Source organism: Fukomys damarensis, unplaced genomic scaffold, assembly GCF_012274545.1.
Source record: "Fukomys damarensis isolate Sample0158 unplaced genomic scaffold, DMR_v1.0_HiC HiC_scaffold_5, whole genome shotgun sequence".
Taxonomy (NCBI): Eukaryota; Metazoa; Chordata; class Mammalia; order Rodentia; family Bathyergidae; genus Fukomys; species Fukomys damarensis.
This window is the reverse complement of record NW_022900917.1, coordinates 40,132,956-40,150,491: the sequence shown is the minus strand read 5'-3', so window position 1 is coordinate 40,150,491 and position 17,536 is coordinate 40,132,956.

Here is a 17,536-nt window from a genome sequence, read left to right as displayed (position 1 = left end):
CCTCAACATGTATCCATTTTCCTATGAATGAATCTATTTTCTTGTTCTTTATGGCTGAGTAGTATTCCATTTTATAGAAAAACCACATCTTCTTTATCCAGTCTCCAACTGATGGGCAAATGGGTTGTTTCCAAGTTTTAGCTATTACAAACTGTGCCGGTCTAAACATAGGTGTGCATATATCACTGTGATATGATTCTTTTAATTCTTTTGGAAAGATACCCAGCAGATGGATGGCTGGGTCAAATGGAACCTCTAGTCCCAGCTTTTTGAGGTATCTCCATATTGATTTCCATAGTGGTTGCACCAGTCTGCACTCCCACCAACAATGGAGAAGTGTTCCTTTCTCCTCACAACCCCACCAACATTTGTTATTGTGTGATTTCTTGATAGCAGCCATTCTTTGTGGGGGAAGTGGAATATCAGTGTTGTTTTCATCTGCATCTGTCGAATGACCAGTGATGTGGAACATTTTTTCATATATTTACTTGCTGCTTTTACTTCTTTGTCTGAGAAATGTCTGTTCATTTCAGATGCCCATTTTTGAATCGGGTCTTTGTATTTGGGGGGCTGATTGTTTTGAGTTCTTTATATATCCTTGATAATAGTCCTTTGTCTGAGGTACAGCTGGTAAAAGTTTTTTCCCACATTGTAGATTGTCTCTTAGTTCTGCTAATGGTTTCTTTTGAAGTACAGAAGCTTTTTAGTAAGATGAGATCCCAGTTGTTGATTCTATCTGCTAGTTCCTGTGCTACTGAGGATTTGTTCATAAAGTATTTTCCTATACCAATGTCTTCCAGAGTTCTGCCTAACTTACCTTCCAGAAAGTTTAATGTTTCTGTTTTAATATTTAGATCTTTAATCCACTTGGATTTTCATTTAGTGCATGGTGAAAGATAAGGGTCTAGTTTTAATCTTTGGCAGGTTGAGATCCAGTTTTTCCAACACCATTTATTAAAGAGGCTATCTTTCTGCCACTGAGGATGGTGAGCTCCTTTGTCAAAGATGAGGTAGCTGAGTGCATCTGGAGGACAACTCCATTCTTGCAATTGCTCAGCTGCCAAACTTATAGGCATGCTTGATTCTTCCCTTTTATTTTCTTTCACATCCCATATGTAATCCATCAGCAAATGAGGTTGGCTTTTCTTCCTCAGTAATCTAAAATATGACCATTTTCCCCAACTTCTACTGCTGCCCATGGTGTCCAAGTGTCCTTCTTCTCTTATCTGTGCATTTGTAGTAGCCTCCTCACTGCTTTGTTCTAGTCTCAGCATAGCACCTGCCATAGTCCTGTTAAATTACAGTGGACCCTTGACTTATGAGCTCAATTCATTTGTGAGGGCTGGTTGTAGCTCAAGTTGGTTGTAATTCAAGACTGTTTTTCCCATAAGAAATAATGGAAATACTCATAATGTGTTCTGAGCCTCCCAAAGCACACCCTAAGTAACCTTTCATAATAAAGAAGATTGCATAATATGCATAATTTTCAAGAAACCCCTTTCATTTTCCTAGTGTCTCACCAAAAATCCATAAAATATGGCTGTTTTGGCAGAAACAACAATTTCATTCTGTACTCACATACCATTCAAGTTGATGTCTTTGGCTTGCAGGAAGGGAGGATGAAATGGAAGGTGGTTATTGTATGGAAAGAATCCCCTTCCTTAAGAATACCGGGAATCTGGCTCTCTGGTGTCCTCCTCTCCTTGGGAGTCTGTAGTCCACTGGGACCTGCTTGTGGATCACTAGGTCTCAACATTTTCAGAACTAAAACTGGGCTAAGGTTATCTGTTTCTGTCTTTTCTTGAATACTCTTCTGTAGTATGACATGACATTGTCATTAAGCAAGTGAATACAATGATTGGCTTTTTCTCTGTCTGGGTGGGACTTCTCTAGAAATGTTTATAGCTGTGTCCATTTTTTCAAGATTTCCTTTATTTCAGAAGAATAACTGTGCTGCACCGATTGTGAAACTCCCCCTACTCTTCAGAAAGATCCTCAGCTGCCATTCTTTCTTACTCATCCAGAAGTTGCTGAAGTTCCTCTGCAGATAGTTTCTCTGAGTGTTCCTCCACCTATGGACTCTGCTACAGTGACAGCGTCATCAACCATAGGGTTGGTTGAAGGCTCAGGCTCCCCTACACAGCCCTCTGCGTCTCTCTCCCATATAATTTTAGGCCATATCTTCTTCAAGGCAGATCTCACTGTCCTTAGAGAGATATTGGCCTGGGATTTCTCAGTTAACCCCACACAGGAAAGACTGGCATTTGGGTTCTAACTCAAAACTGGTCATTTGTTGTTTGTTGAATTTTTGATAATAGCTAATCTTTCTGGAGTGAGATGGAATTTCAGTATTGTTTTCATTTGCACCTCTGGAATGACCAGTGATGTTGAACATCTTTCATATATTTATTTGCTGTTTCTACTTCTTCATCTAGGAAGTGTATTTTATTTCAGATGCCCATTTTTGGATTGGGTCTTTAAATTTGGGAGGGCTTTTTTTAAATTCTTCATATGTTCTATATATTAGTCATTTGTCTGAGGATCCACTGGTTAAAATTTTTTCCATTTTGTGGGTTGTCTTTTCACTCTGTTGGTGATTTCTTTTGTGTGAAAAACCTTTTTTAATAAAAAGAGGTTCCAGTTGTTGATTCTTTCAGCCCCATAATAATCTCATAGGACATTTGTCATATGTACAGTCTGTCTTATATGGGAACATTGTTATGAAGCTCATAAATGTATTTGTTAATTTTTAGAAGGTAAGGAAAAATAGTAGTTTCAGGGTAGAGAAAACTGCCAGACACTGCCTCACTTCAGTGATCAAAGTTGATCCTGCCTTTTTTTTTTTTTTTCTTTTGGTACCAGGGATCAAACTGAAGCCCTTGCACTTGTTAGGCAGATGGCGGCACCACTGAACTAGATCTCTGGGCCAGATCCTGCATTTTCTTTAGGAAGAATGACATTACTGGGATGGTTAAGTATAACCCCCAAAGGTCTGTCACTTGAAACATAGTATTATGGCAATATTAACGTTTGATAAATAAATTAAAGAACAAAATAAAAGAAAGATGATATGAAACAGGGAAGCAGACTTTTTGGAGAGGGGATGGGAATCAGGAGGAGGAGGGAGAGGGAGAGATGGGGAGGGGAGGGAGGAGTAAAAATGATCAAGATGAGATATGCAAATATAGCAATTTCCCCAGGAGTATGTAATTATTACATATCACAAACATGTAGCAATAAAATAAGCATTCAAAAAAAAGACTAGTCATAAGTTAAAACTAAAATTCCAGTTGTAACCCAAGTTGTTATGTGAGGCTGGTTGTAACTTGAGTGTCCACTGTATATCAGATCTCATTACTCCTCTACTCAAGATATTTTAATGATTTTTTGACTTGTTCATATATTTACAAAGTTAAAGAAGCAAAGGCCTTGCCTACAGACTCTCATGGCTGACTTCTTGAACTCTTTATTTTTCTCTCCTCTTCTCAAAAGCCCTAGGGCCTTTCAACTTGTGTTTGCCTCTCTTTTGAATGCTCTTTTCCAGATATCCACACTTCTCAGGAAAATATCCTGAGGCCAGAAGTTTCAGGAAAATCCATTGGTAATAAATGCAATAAATCACTGTCTTTAAATAAAAATTCATTCCACAAGTGAGCAGAGGGAGAGGTAACACATCTATTGACTTCTTTCAACTAAGCATTATGTTAGAATGATTTCATTATGTGATTTTATTCTCTTGGTAACCCTGTATGCCCATTTTATAGGAAAAGAATGCAAAGCTCAGAGAGAAGGAGTAATTTGTTTTTAGTATTCTTGACCTAAAATCTAAAATGGGGTATAACTTGAAAGCCCACACACTACTCTTTTCCTCATATTGCAGTATTATTTTTAGATGCACTTACTGCACTCTAGGGATGTGCAAGTTGCTCCAGGCACAATACTGAATGGGAGACTTTTGTGATCAGTGAGCTGATCTGAGGAGTGGGCTGCATGCTAGCATGGGAGGCAAGGCCATCGGAGGGAGAATGCATCAAGCACTGATGGTCCTCATGTTAAAGTGAAGTTAGATGAGCAGACCACCACCAGAGAGAACCTGATGGCAGGAAGAGAGAGTGTCTTATGTAAAAGAGCAAAATAGTTCAAGTCACTGTATGATCAGCCACTCTGCTATTCATTGAAATCCTCTTGTTTAGGAAATAGATGTTTCACATCTATGCCTCAGTGTCAGCATCCTCATTAGTTACCAGGCAATTATCAATTACTGCCTCAATGAGAACCCAATGCAACCAGGGTTTCCACTCTAGCCCCTGATATTTGGATGTTAATGGGAAGATCTTCAACAATGAAATGTTGGCAATTGATTCCTTTATGGTGGGATGTCCACTTGCCAAATTGTGAAAGTCTGCCACAGGCCAAGTGAAGCCTCTGTGTCTCTACTTTGTGGGATTTGCAATGGGGAACAGTTAGATTATTAAATAAGTGGCTAATCTTGAAGGCTTAGAGAAGGAAAGATCTAGCCCCAAACACCCTGGAATCCAGCACTAGTCCTGGGAGTGAATGCTGAAGGGGCACTGTTTACCCTAAACTTTCTTATTTCCTTTTCCCTTCTATGCCTCACAGCCACCCAATTCATGTTCTTCTCTTCTGGAGCCTGTGCCCTGCCACACAAATCCTTTTCTTCAGGCTCTCAGAGAGTTTGGCTATATATCTTACAAGTGAGAGCTGGAAGGGGGCTCCTATGCCCCTAAAAGGGGATGCAGTGTGAGCAATATGGTTCAGATATCTCATATTCCTCAGAGAAACATGCACTGGACTAGGTTGTGCAAGCTGCAATCAACCAATGGGTTATGGAGAAGGAGTTCAATTCAGTTCAGGAGGTGCATGGGAGACAGTGATTTTGCAGTATTCTCATCTTCACAGGGCTCTCCTAAAACAATCTCAGAAAGACATTGCTCTTCTCTGCAAATGAATTACTTAAACATGACAGCATTCCAGAAATACTCTCTTAAATTAAAAGCTTCCTTGAGCCACCAGCTTATTCTCAACAGTAAGCTGATGACTTTCTTTTTTCTTCTTTTCTTTTCCCTCCCTCCCCCTTTCTTTCTTTCCTTCCGTTACTGTTCTTTGTTTTTGAGATAGGGCTTCCCTATTCAGTTCAGGCTGTCCTTGAAATATCTATGTAATGCAGGCTGGCCTCAAACTCATAGCAATCCTCTGCCTCTGCCTCCTGAGTGCTCGTACTACAGGGATGATCTTTCATAACCACAAACCTAACTATGTCTCCACCACTTAGATTCCTTTGATAGCTTCTGTGTCCTTTAGATAAAGTTCACTGCAGCCCCAGTGTGCCTTCTGGTCTCACTCCTGCCTCATCTGTAGCTTCTTCACTCATCTTTCTTAAGCCTGCAAGGTCCACCTAATAATATTTTATCTTGGCCATTGCTGCTCCAGAACCAGGAGGGTAGCCTGCTCTCAGACCTCCTGATTGTGCAAGACCTTGGACCCATTCCGCAGAGGCATAGCTGGTTATAAAGGGTAATTTTCTGAGCTCCCAAATTTGAACATCTTTAAAGAAAGGGCAGGGGAAACCTGTAGTAGAACTGTCTGGAGTTCAACCCTGCAGGAGGTTGGGGAGCTCAATTTGGGCCTTGTGGCCTGAGGTCAGTCTGTGATGCAGGGGTCTGCCATTGGCTAGCTGAGATAGGGGGATTTGGTTCTGCACATGGCTGCACAATGTGTATTATGACAGCAGAGATATAGTCTGAAAGAAGCCCTTCAAAGTTTTTTTTTGTCCTTTTCTTTCTTTTCCTCATTTCACTCTGTCAATTCTTTTTTCTGTCTTCTTTCACCAACTCAGTCTCTTGCTCCACCATATTGTCTCTCATCTCCCTTTCTGTTCCTACTCCTGCCATGACTCAGATTTCTTCTTTTATCATTTTTTTCTTTTTTCTTAATGTTATTTTTTTTTCTATCATTGTGCCTCACTCAAGGGTCAGTAGTTTCAAGGGAAAGTGAGCCCCTATTGCTGTTAAGGGGATATATTCTTGTCCTTATACTTGCACTCTGTCTATCCCTTTTGAGTTTAACAGTTTCCTAAAGATTGTGTGGTCATTCTGTGTCCTCTGGATTCACTTAAAGCCTTCTCCAGTTCTTTTACTTATTTACTCTTCTCATCCTAACTCTGTCTAGGCTGCCATCCTAAATGGTAAATATGCTATGTTGAGGAATTTGTTCACTGCAAACATATTTTGGGCTGCTTCTTGATTTTAATTTAATTCACATGGTTTAAAGGTGATAGATTAATGACTACCACAAGTGGTCAATGTGCAAGTAGTGATTGATCCTATTGTGTTGCTGATTGTATTGATTGGGATAAAGGATAGGGATTGATTTGATGAGTTGTTTTCTCTGATATTGTGAAAATGAGAATGTCTATGAGTCATTAGAGAATCAAAAGCTAAAATGCAATGATATCAGGAAGATTTAATAACCCAGAGATTGAATCAAGGACAACCTAACAGAAAAATAAAAATGAGAAAACACCTAAGCAAGACACAATGACAGACTTCCAGTTCAACAATGGAAAATAGTAGGGCAAAGGACAATGAAAAGTCTGATAGTGAACCACCAGGACACTCACAACTCACAGCACAGGAAATAACAAAACAGATCAATCAGGCTCTAGAAAAATTCAAAACAGAAATAATGTCCCAGATAACCATAGAGATGGTGAGCAAAATGAAAGTCATGATTTGAGACTCTAGAACAGAAACTGACAAAAACATAGATGAGCTCAAGATCATGATAGAAGCCATGAAGGCCCAGGATAATAAAGATATGGAAACAATGAAAGCCCAACACAAGAAAGAAATGGAATCCATTAAACAGATATCCAGGGATTAAAACTGTATTGAAAGTGTATGCAACAGAATAAAAGAATGCGAAGATAGAATCTTAGATATAGAAGATAGGATTGCAGACAGTGACCGTTAAAAGACAGGTCTCTTAAAAACAGTAAGGGATCATGAGAAATTGATCCAACAACTCGTAGATGATGCAAAGAAGAATAACATAAAACTGATAGGAATCCATGATGCAGGAGGAGAAAATGCAAATGACTTTAAAAAGCTGTTCACAGAATTAATGACAGAAAACTTCCCAAACAGAGGGGAAGAATTTGACATACAGATAACTGAGGCATATAGGACTCCAACTAGCCATGATCAAAAAATATCTACACCTAGACATATAATAATCAAGATCCCAGAAACCCAACAGAAGAACAAAATACAAGCAGTAAGAGAACAGAAACAAATCACATGCAAAGGAAAGCCCATCAGAAACACAGCAGACTTTTCAAGACAAACCCTCAGGTCAAGGAGAGCCTGGAGTGAAGTATTTCAAGTCTTAAAAGAAAATAACCTCCAACCTAGACTGATGTATCCTGCAAAACTCTCTTTCAAAATGGACGGAGAAATAAGATACTTCCATGGCAAAGAACACTTGAGAAACTTCATGAAGACCAAACCAGCACTATAAGGAATTCTAAATAATATCCTAGAAAAAGACAATGAATATCACAACACCATGAGGGCCAACAGACCAAATCAAATAGTCAAGGCAAGAAAGTAAAAGGAGAGGGCAAAAAATTAAAAAGAGTCAACAAAAGGACAATACCATGACAATAATAAGTCAGGACATATCAGTTACAACCATCAAAGTCAATGGCCTCAATTCACCAATCAAGAGAAACAGACTGGCAGAATGGATTAAGAAGCAAAATCCAACAATATGTTGTGTACAAGAAACACACCGAGTGCAAAAAGAAGCCAATAGACTGAGAGTGAAAGGATGGAAAACAATTCTGCATGTGACAGCAGCCCAGAAATAAGCAGGGGTAGCAACCTTATTCACAGACAAAGTAAATTTCAAATCAAAACTGTTTAAGAGAGACAAAGAAGGTGATTGTATCCTTCTAAAGGGAACAATTCAAGAGGAAGAGATGACAATCATAAACATATATGCCCCAAATATAAATGCCCCCAACTATATAAAACAAATATTAAGTAACATGAAAAAACCAAATAACTGCTAATACAATTATAGTAATAAAATTGTAGTGGGGGATCTAAATACCCCACTATCACAAATAGACAGATCATCTAGGCAAAAAATCAACAATGAAATACTAGAACTGAACCAAGCTTTTGAACGTAGGGACTTATTAGACATCTATAGAGTGTTCCACCCCACAAAATCAGAATATGCATTCTTTTCAGCTGCACATGGGTTATTCTCCAAGGTAGATCACATACTAACTCACAGAACAGGTTTGAATAAATGCAAAAGAATTGAAGTTATTCCCTGTATATTATCAGATCACAGTGCAATAAAGCTGATGATCAATAGCATAAGAAACCGTAGGAACTTCACAAACACATGGAAATTGAACAACACTCTCCTAAACAATCAATGGATCACAGAGGAAATTAAAGAAGATATCAGACAGTTTTCACAAATAAACAAAAATGCCAATACAACATACAGGAATCTATGGGACACAATGAAAGCAGTTCTACGTGGAAAATTCATAACACTGAATTCCCACACTAGGAAAACAGAGCAAGCTCAAATAAACAACCTAACAATGAATCTAAGACTCCTAGAAAAACAAGAGCAAGAAAAATTCAAAGCTTGTAGAAGAGAGGAAATTATAAAGATTAGAGGAGAAACCAATGCAATGGAAACTGAGAAAATGATACAAACAATAAATGAAACGAAGAGTTAGTTTTTTGAAAGATTAAATAAAATTGATAAACCCTTAGCAAACCTTATCAAAAAAAAAAAAAAAAGGAAAGAAAAGGCTCGGATCCATGCAATCAGGAATGAAAAAGGTGGTCACAACAGATTCAACAGAAATCCAGAGGATCATTAATACCTACTTTGAGAACCTGTACTCTAGTAAAATGGGAAACACAGAAGAAACGGACAGATTTCTAGATACTTATGAATTTCCAAAGTTGAACAAAGAGAATAAAAACATTTTAACACACCAATTACAAACAGTGAAATTGAAAATGTAATTAAAAATTTAGCAACAAAGAAAAGTCCAGGTCCTGATGGATTCACTACTGAATTTTACAAGACATTTAGAGAAGAACTGCTGCCTTTACTCTTCAAACTTTTCAATGAAATTGAAAGGGAAGCAATACTTTCAAATTCATTCCTGGAAGCAAGTATCATTTTGATTCCCAAACCAGGGCAAGATGCAACTAAAATGAGAACTACAGGCCAATCTCCTTAATGAATCTAGATGCAAAAATCCTCAATAAGATACTAGCAAACAGAATACAGAGGATCATCAAGAAGATCATACATCCTGACCAAGTTGGGTTTACTCCAGGGATGCAAGGATGGTTCAACATATGTAAGTCAATAAATGTAATACACTATATTAACAAAGTCAAGGACAAGAACCACATGATCCTCTCGATAGATGCAGAAAAAAAATTTGACAAAATTCAACACCCATTCATAATAAAAACCCTGCAAAAAATTGGAATATATGTTCTGTATCTCAATTTAATAAAGGCTATCTATGAAAAACCAACAGCCAACATCATATTAAATGGCCAAAAACTGAAAATCTTCACGTTAAAATCAGGAACAAGACAAGGGTGCCCACTATCACTACTCCCTTCAATATAGTTCTGGAGACATTAGCCACAGCAATTAGACAAGAGAAAGAAATTAAAGCAATAAAGATAGGAAAGGAAGAAGTTAAACTGTCATTATTTGCTGATGATATGATACTCTACATTGAAGACCCAAAAAACTCCGCCAAAAGACTTCTAGACTTAATTGACACCTTTAATAGAGTAGCTGGATACAAGGTCAACATCCCAAAATCAATAGCCTTCTTGTATGCAAATAACAGTCAGTGAGAGAGAAATTAGGGAAACAATTCCTTTCACAATAGCACCCCCCAAAATGAAGTATCTGGGAATCAATCTAACAAAAGAAGCAAAAGACCTCTACACTGAAAACTGTAGCACTGAAAAAAGTGATCTAATAGGATATAAGAAAATGGAAAGATCTCCCGTGCTCCTGGGTAGGAAGAATGAACATAGTGAATGATTCAATGCAATGCCATTTGAAATTCCAACACTGTATTTCACAGAACTAGAAAAAAGAATCCAAAAATTCATTTGGAACCATGAGACCTAGAATAGCAAAAGCCATCCTAGGCAATCGATACATGGCAATGGATATAATAATTCCCAATTTGAAACTATACTATGAAGCCACTGTAATAAAAACAACATGGTACCAGCAAAGAATCAGACCTGAGGATCCGTGGAACAGACTGGAAGACACAAAAACAATTCCTGATATACTCAGCTACCTCATCTTTGACAAAGGAGCTGACCATCCTCACTGGAGGAAAGATAGCCTCTTTAATAAATGGTGTTGGAAAAACTGGATCTCAACCTGCCAAAGATTAAAACTAGACCCTTATCTTTCACCATGCACTAAATTAAAATCAAAGTGCATTAAAGATCTAAATATTAAAACAGAAAACTAGACTTGCTGGAGATAAGTTAGGCAGAACTCTGGAAGACATTGGAATAGGAAAAGACTATGAACAAATCCTCAGTAGCACAGGAACTAGCAGAAAGAATCAACAACTGGGATCTCATCTTATTAAAAAGCTTCTGCACTGCAAAAGAAATCATTAACAGAACTAAGAGACAACCTACAATGTGGGAAAAACTTTTTACCAGCTGCTCCTGAGACAAAGTACTATTATCTAGAATATATAAAGAACTCAAAACAATCAGACCTCCACATATAACAACCAAATTCAAAAATGGGCATCTGAACTGAACAGACATTTCTCAGACATAGAAGTAAAAGAAGCAAGTAAATATATGAAAAAAATTTTCCACATCACTGGTTATTCAAAAGATGCAGATGAAAACAACACTGAGTTTCCACCTCACCCCACAAAGAATGGCTGCTATCAAGAAATCACACAATAATAAATGTTGGCACGGTTGTGGGGAGAAAGCAACCTTTCTCCATGGTTGGTGGGAGTGCAGACTGGTGCAACCACTATGGAAATCAATATGGAGATACCTCAAAGAGTTAGGACTAGAGGTTCCATTTGACCCAGCTATGCCTCTTCTGCGTATCTTTCCAAAAAAATTAAAAGAATCATACCACAGTGATATATGCACACCCATGTTTATAGTGGCACAGTTTGTAATAGCTAAAACATGGAAACAGCCCATTTGCACATCATTTGGAAACTGGATAAAGAAGATGTGGTTTTCTATAAAATGGAATACTACTCAGCCATAAAGAATAAGAAATTAGATTCATTCATAGGAAAATGGATACATTTTGAGGATTTTCTCCTAAGTGAAATAAACAAGTCACACATGTGTAAATACCGAATAGTTTCTCTGGTGTGAAAAACTATAATAGTACACAAGATCCTAATGAGATAATTAACAATGTGAAATAGGAAGAAAAGAGCTAAAGATGTAGGGAAAGTGGGAAGGGTAGGGGAAAGGGAGTAAGGGAAAAGAAAAAATATAAGAAAATGAAAAAATGGAAATAAAGTGTTTGTAAATGGGGAGGGGAAGAGGGGGTGAAGGGAGGGCAGTGAAAATGGGAAAAAATGAGAACCAAGACCTGTCATGTAAACATAGAAGATTGCAGTAATGAATGTAACTGTACTGTATACCTAAAATGTACCAATAAATTCAATAAAAATATTTTATCTTAATAAAAAGCAAAAGAAATTTTGACTAAATCAGTTAAAAATAGGATGGAGGAAGTAGCTCTGTGGACTAAGAATGTGTTAATATTCTGAATTCTTTGACTAATTGAAACAAATCAATAACTCCATCCTAAATATGGATGACAATTTTATATGCATATATGTTTGGATGAGAGTTTTTAAAATACTTATATTACATGTAACATGCGTAAGATTGAACTTAAATGGTAAATTGTTTTTAAAAGGCTGCTCAAGATATCATGTCCATGTTGTTTTTTGACTAAAAGCTAGGGCCCTGGAGTTACACTGCTAAAATTCCAATTCTAGCTCTGCCTGGTGTTAGCTGTGTGGTCTTTGCCATATACAGAATTTCTTAGTTTGCTCATCTTTCAAGGATAATCATAGCAACTTTCTTTTGTGAAGGTTCAACATCTACGTATCAGCCTTCTTACACATTGTACACATGTGGTACCAATTGCTTCTCACTAATATCCTTATTTTATTGTTAACAACCACAGAAACACAGAGAGGTTAAGTAACTTGCCTAAAGTTATGCAGCTAGTTAGGGCTGTAACTAATACCATTCATATCTGACTCCAACATCTGTGCTTTTAACTGCTTAACCACTAAGCTAAATTCTTTAACAGAATATATAGTGTATGCTATCTTACCTTGTCAGTTTGTTATGATGACTAACAGAAAATCCACACAAGTGACATCATCTCCTTAAATTATATGATCTATTTAAAGCCACAATGCTTGGCATTTAAGTGTTCAATAAATGTTAACAGGCAAATTATCATCATCATTACAATTTGACATTTTCACTTGGCTGCCAAGGTGTGTTTAAAATAAGTGGATTTCCAATTGTCTTTCACTTTATCACCATAAGATCCATTAAAAGGTACACAGTTGTTTTTCATTCAAAAAATTATTTCTGGCATTTCCACCCATGATGTTTTGCAGTAACAGGTACTTTGATATGTATAGTTTCTGAGCTGTGTCAGCAAAAGCCATTGTGGTCCATATTTTTTATTTAATATCTAGTATGATTTATTTTTTCCACCTTACCAATTCCTAAAATGTATCAGAGATGAATAGATTTTAAGAACTTGTGAATTCCATTTTAAAAATTAATGCAAAGTTGTGTTGGTAATAAGAATGTGCTTAGGGCTGGGGATTTAGCTAAGTGGTTCAACCGCCTGCCTTGCAAGCACAAGGTCCCAAGTTCGATCCCCAGTACCCCCAAAAAATAATGTGCTTAAATATGATGGCATCTAAGCAACATGCATTCATTGTAAAGATGAACACATTTAACATTTTATATCAATGCTGAATGCTTCTTCAATAACAGCAGCATGTCATTTAATACAGCAGCAACATGAGACTGCAGGGGTGAGTGTTAGAATAGTTCGTGTTGTCTCCTGTGTGTGTCTTTCTCATGTTAACTCCATGCTGAGTAGCAGCCCACATCTCAGTTGTCATAAACTTGATTTTGTCTTGTAACATGCCCTACTAAGACCTTTGCTTGTGAGATTTTTGGTTGACTGAGCTTCTCTATAATATGAAAAACATCTTTCACACTTGGGTATTTTCCTATTCCCAAATCCAGAGCTCCATTCTGAAATCTGAGTTTCTTCCCTAGGAAAGCTTTTATTTTTCTTCTTTATAGCTGGCCCTCTCTTTTCTAACATCACCACACCTGTGTCACATTATCCTGTAAATGCATATTGAGTGCAAATGTATTTTTCTCTTTGAGGGATATAAAGTAACATGGATTCAGAAATATGAATCCATTTCTGCAGAGTATATGCAATCAATCATTTCATGAATGAATGAAACTGGTACTGTTCTGGTACTTTCAAATAGCTTCTTCATAATAATTGTAGATATTGATAAATTAGTGTGCCATCAAACTCTGTGTATATGGCTCACTTGTGCGACAAGAATGTGTTTTACAACAGTAGTCCCCCACCCCAATTCTTTTGATGCAATTAGAAAAGAAAAGTCATGTGTGGGTAAATAGACTAGATGCATACTATAAACAAAAATCAGAAGAAAATTCTATGAAGTAGCAAATAGAGCTCCTAAAAGCCGTTGGTTTAGGGGACTTGAGGGTTTTGCCTTCCAAAGATGAAACAGCTGTTAGTCACCTCTGAGAGTGACTGGGAGCATATGGCGAGACTCAATAATTATAGTATATAGCACCTTTCACTCAGGCATCACCTAAGACCTAACAGATTTTAAGCTCCTGCTAGAAACTAAGTCAGTGGCACTTTTCAAAACACATTCAACCATCTCAATCTGAAGTAAGATTCTGGTGGTGATAGGTCTGCCACATAATTTTGGCAACCATTCTTTTCATTAGCTATTCTCAGGGGGTAAAAGGAGCTAAGTGCTGCTTAAACTATTTTTTGATGATTGCACAGCATCCTCAATGTCAAGGCCACGTATATAGCATACTCATTTCACCCCTGGGAAACCTGAAGTCTGTCTACATCTGGGTTAAAGAAAGAGAACCCAATGCTGCAATCCAGATTCAACCCAGTCTCCCATTTAGACACAACTACAGCTCTTCTTGTCCTGGTATTCACTAATTTAATGGTGCTGCTCCCTACTGTTGAAAATTCCTCTCTCTCCACTCTTGTTTCAGACTATTGTTCTACCACAAATCATGTACAGTTGTTTTGGGAAGTCCACACTGTAGAGTTATTCTATGTATTTTTCCAGGATCCTCATTTCTGCAGGACTTCAGTACCTCCACTTGTGTAGCAAATATTTTTGCCAGTCTACTATGACAGAGCTTGAGAAAAGATGGTAGTTAATACTACTTTACTACTCCCAGGGCTTAGAATAAAGGCATTTTTTTCTTGCCTGTTCTACCACCCCCACATCCAAGCCCTTGCCAAGTGCAGATGGTTATGTTTCTATGGCTTGCTTCCCTTTGGTTCCCTTCTTCCCTATTTCTGCTGCTGTTAACTTAATTTGCTCCTTCATTATGTGTCAACTGTCCCCTCTGTCCCTATCTTTTCTACTTTCATTTCATCTTATTCATGGACACCCAGCCATTCTTCCAAAGTTTAGATCTGGACATATTTCTCCTAAGCAAACCTCAACAACAAACAACACCTCTCCCTACTGCCACACACAGCAATTCTCCTTTAGCAAATAAAATTTCCAATTTATTTTCATGGATCCTGTGTTCTTTCAGGCTTTGGCTCCATCTTCTTTTTCTTCCCTGCTCTTCTCAGTTTCCTAAATCCAGTGTTTCATTCAAAATTAAAATACTTATTTCTCTTCCTCCTCACAAAATTGTTATTGAGGAGCCCTTTTGGCCTCTGTGACCCATGTGATGCCGGGGACACCGCCCTAAGCACAGAGGTGCTCAGTAAGTGAATTTGTGTTTTGAACGAAGCAAGGTAGAGTCTGCTGGGTCATAGAGGATGAAGAACGTCAGTGTTTTTAGGGGATGGAACAAATGGCAATGAAAAAGGTATAATATTTAGAATTTCCTTTCAGACATGCATTAACATTAAAAATTTTTTTGAAAGATAAAATTAAGACGTGTACCTTATCAGGTGAAGAAAATATTTTATCTTGGTTCTTGGGTTTTAAAATGAACTAGAGCCTTCAGGCTTCAGTCCTTATAGATATCATTATATGTTTGATCATGTTTAGGGGTGGATAGATAAACAGGAGCAGTTGAAGGAATAGAAGACTCTGAAATATACTGTTTGAGATTTTTTCCCAGTTACCCTAATTTCCTCTTTTATTCTCTTCCCTTTCCTTTCTTCCTTCCTTTTTTCCTCTCTCCCTTCCTTCCTTTTCTCTTCTTCCCCTTTCTGTATTTTTTCTCTTTCCTCCTTCTATTTACTATAACACAAGAATCTACCTGTATCATTTTTATGTTAAAATTATTGATTAGATCATGTTCCTTGTGTGCTTTGGTCACTCCAGACATGCACTATGTATATTTAAACTTCTATATTTTCTCAGATGTATAAGCTAAATATATGGTAAGTTAAATATTACATCTTCAAACATTAGTTTAGGACATTTAGCTTTAATTTTCCCTTCAAAATTAAACATTTAAGATTTATCTTATAAACAATGGAATAGTATATTTTGTATTTTAACCTGTCTCTTTCTCCCTTAATGTCAGATATATAACTGTAAGAGAAAACTAGAAACAATAGCAGAAACAAAGTTCATCTGTGTTCTACAGATTGTGTAATCGGATACGTTGAGTTGATTATAAATGATAGATAATATAGAAAAAGTTTGTATTCCTTTTTCTATTTTCTACTGAGCAATCTTTATTTAGAGCCTATGCATTTTAGGGCTGGTCATTTCTTGGCTGCATAATGAATGACCCAGACAGTGGATTTGTTTTCAAATAGCCCATAGTTATTTGGTAGCACTGCTTGAGTGGCATGGGAAGGTACTTGGTAAAGTGGACATTTCTAACTTCGGGGTTAGGTGGCTACTGAGACCTGACTTGGGGGCCCAGAAAATGAGAGGAGCTCCCCAAAGACATGGTACACACAATAGTGCCTCTGGTTTCAGACCACTGTAAATGTCCTCCTTTGTATTTCCACCGTAAACCTTTGGGGTGCTTGGTGCTGGAAGTCAAGGCCATAACTGCTGCCAGCTGAACTTGGGCTCTGTCTCCCTGGGGCTTCTGAGAACAACCGTTTGTACATTATATATTTCAGATCTTATTTAAAAACTGAAGCTTTTCTGAATAAATAAATAGAACAAATAAATGGAAGTTTAGTAATTCTTCACCTTTCTATCTCCTAAATATGGTCATTTATTTTCGCTCACTTTATAAAAAGTAATAACGTATTTTCATTTTTTTTAAAGAATCAGTCTAAAGAGTATGATGAAATTCTCACAGAGCCAAAGCCTATATAGCAGTGCAACAAGAGACTCTTTTTAGAAAAAAGTTCTTAAGAATGTATACTTAGGGAAATAAATTAATCATACACACCAGCTATTTAATATTGTAATTAGGTTTACATAGAGATATGTCATTGATGTGACACTGACACTCACTGATAATGAATGCATTATTAATGATCATTGATACTGTGAGGATCTTGCTTCATTCTTATTAATGCTTTATTGTGGAAAGGTGGAAAGTTCATTAGACTATATGTGTATATATGCACACATTTTAAAGTTGTCATGCATTTCTGCATTTCCTTTCTTTGCTGTTTTCTCTATGGTGATATTATTTTATAGATTTACACAGAATAAAAGATGGCATTGGAGGAAGAAACTGCACAGGTAGAAAGGAGATTGAGGGTCATGTGAGGGAAAGGGGGCCTGGGACAGTGAGAAGGGAGGTCAGTGGATGTGTGTAGGTGTGACCTGAGGGCAAACTGAGGGGCATTTGAGGTCGTTACCTCAGCACCTACCTCTTATCACTTCTGCAGTATCATGACACAAAATTCAAAATTAAGTAGCAACAAAGGTCAAACAGGAATAGATCAGGATGCTGCTTTCTTTCCATTACAGCAAGCTCTTCTTTTCTTTATTCAGGCCTTTATTGCCTTCTGGTTCTTTCCTCTTTCAGCTGTTCCAGCTTTCCACTTCTTGAAGCCATTGTTTGTGGAGTGGAAACAATAACTCTGATTTAAAAAGTAGAACCCTGGGTATGAATGAACACAAAAGTGGTTATGTTCAGGGTTTCAAGGGCAATTAATCTGGCAGGCAAATGTCCGCGGAGTAGTCTTTCCAAGG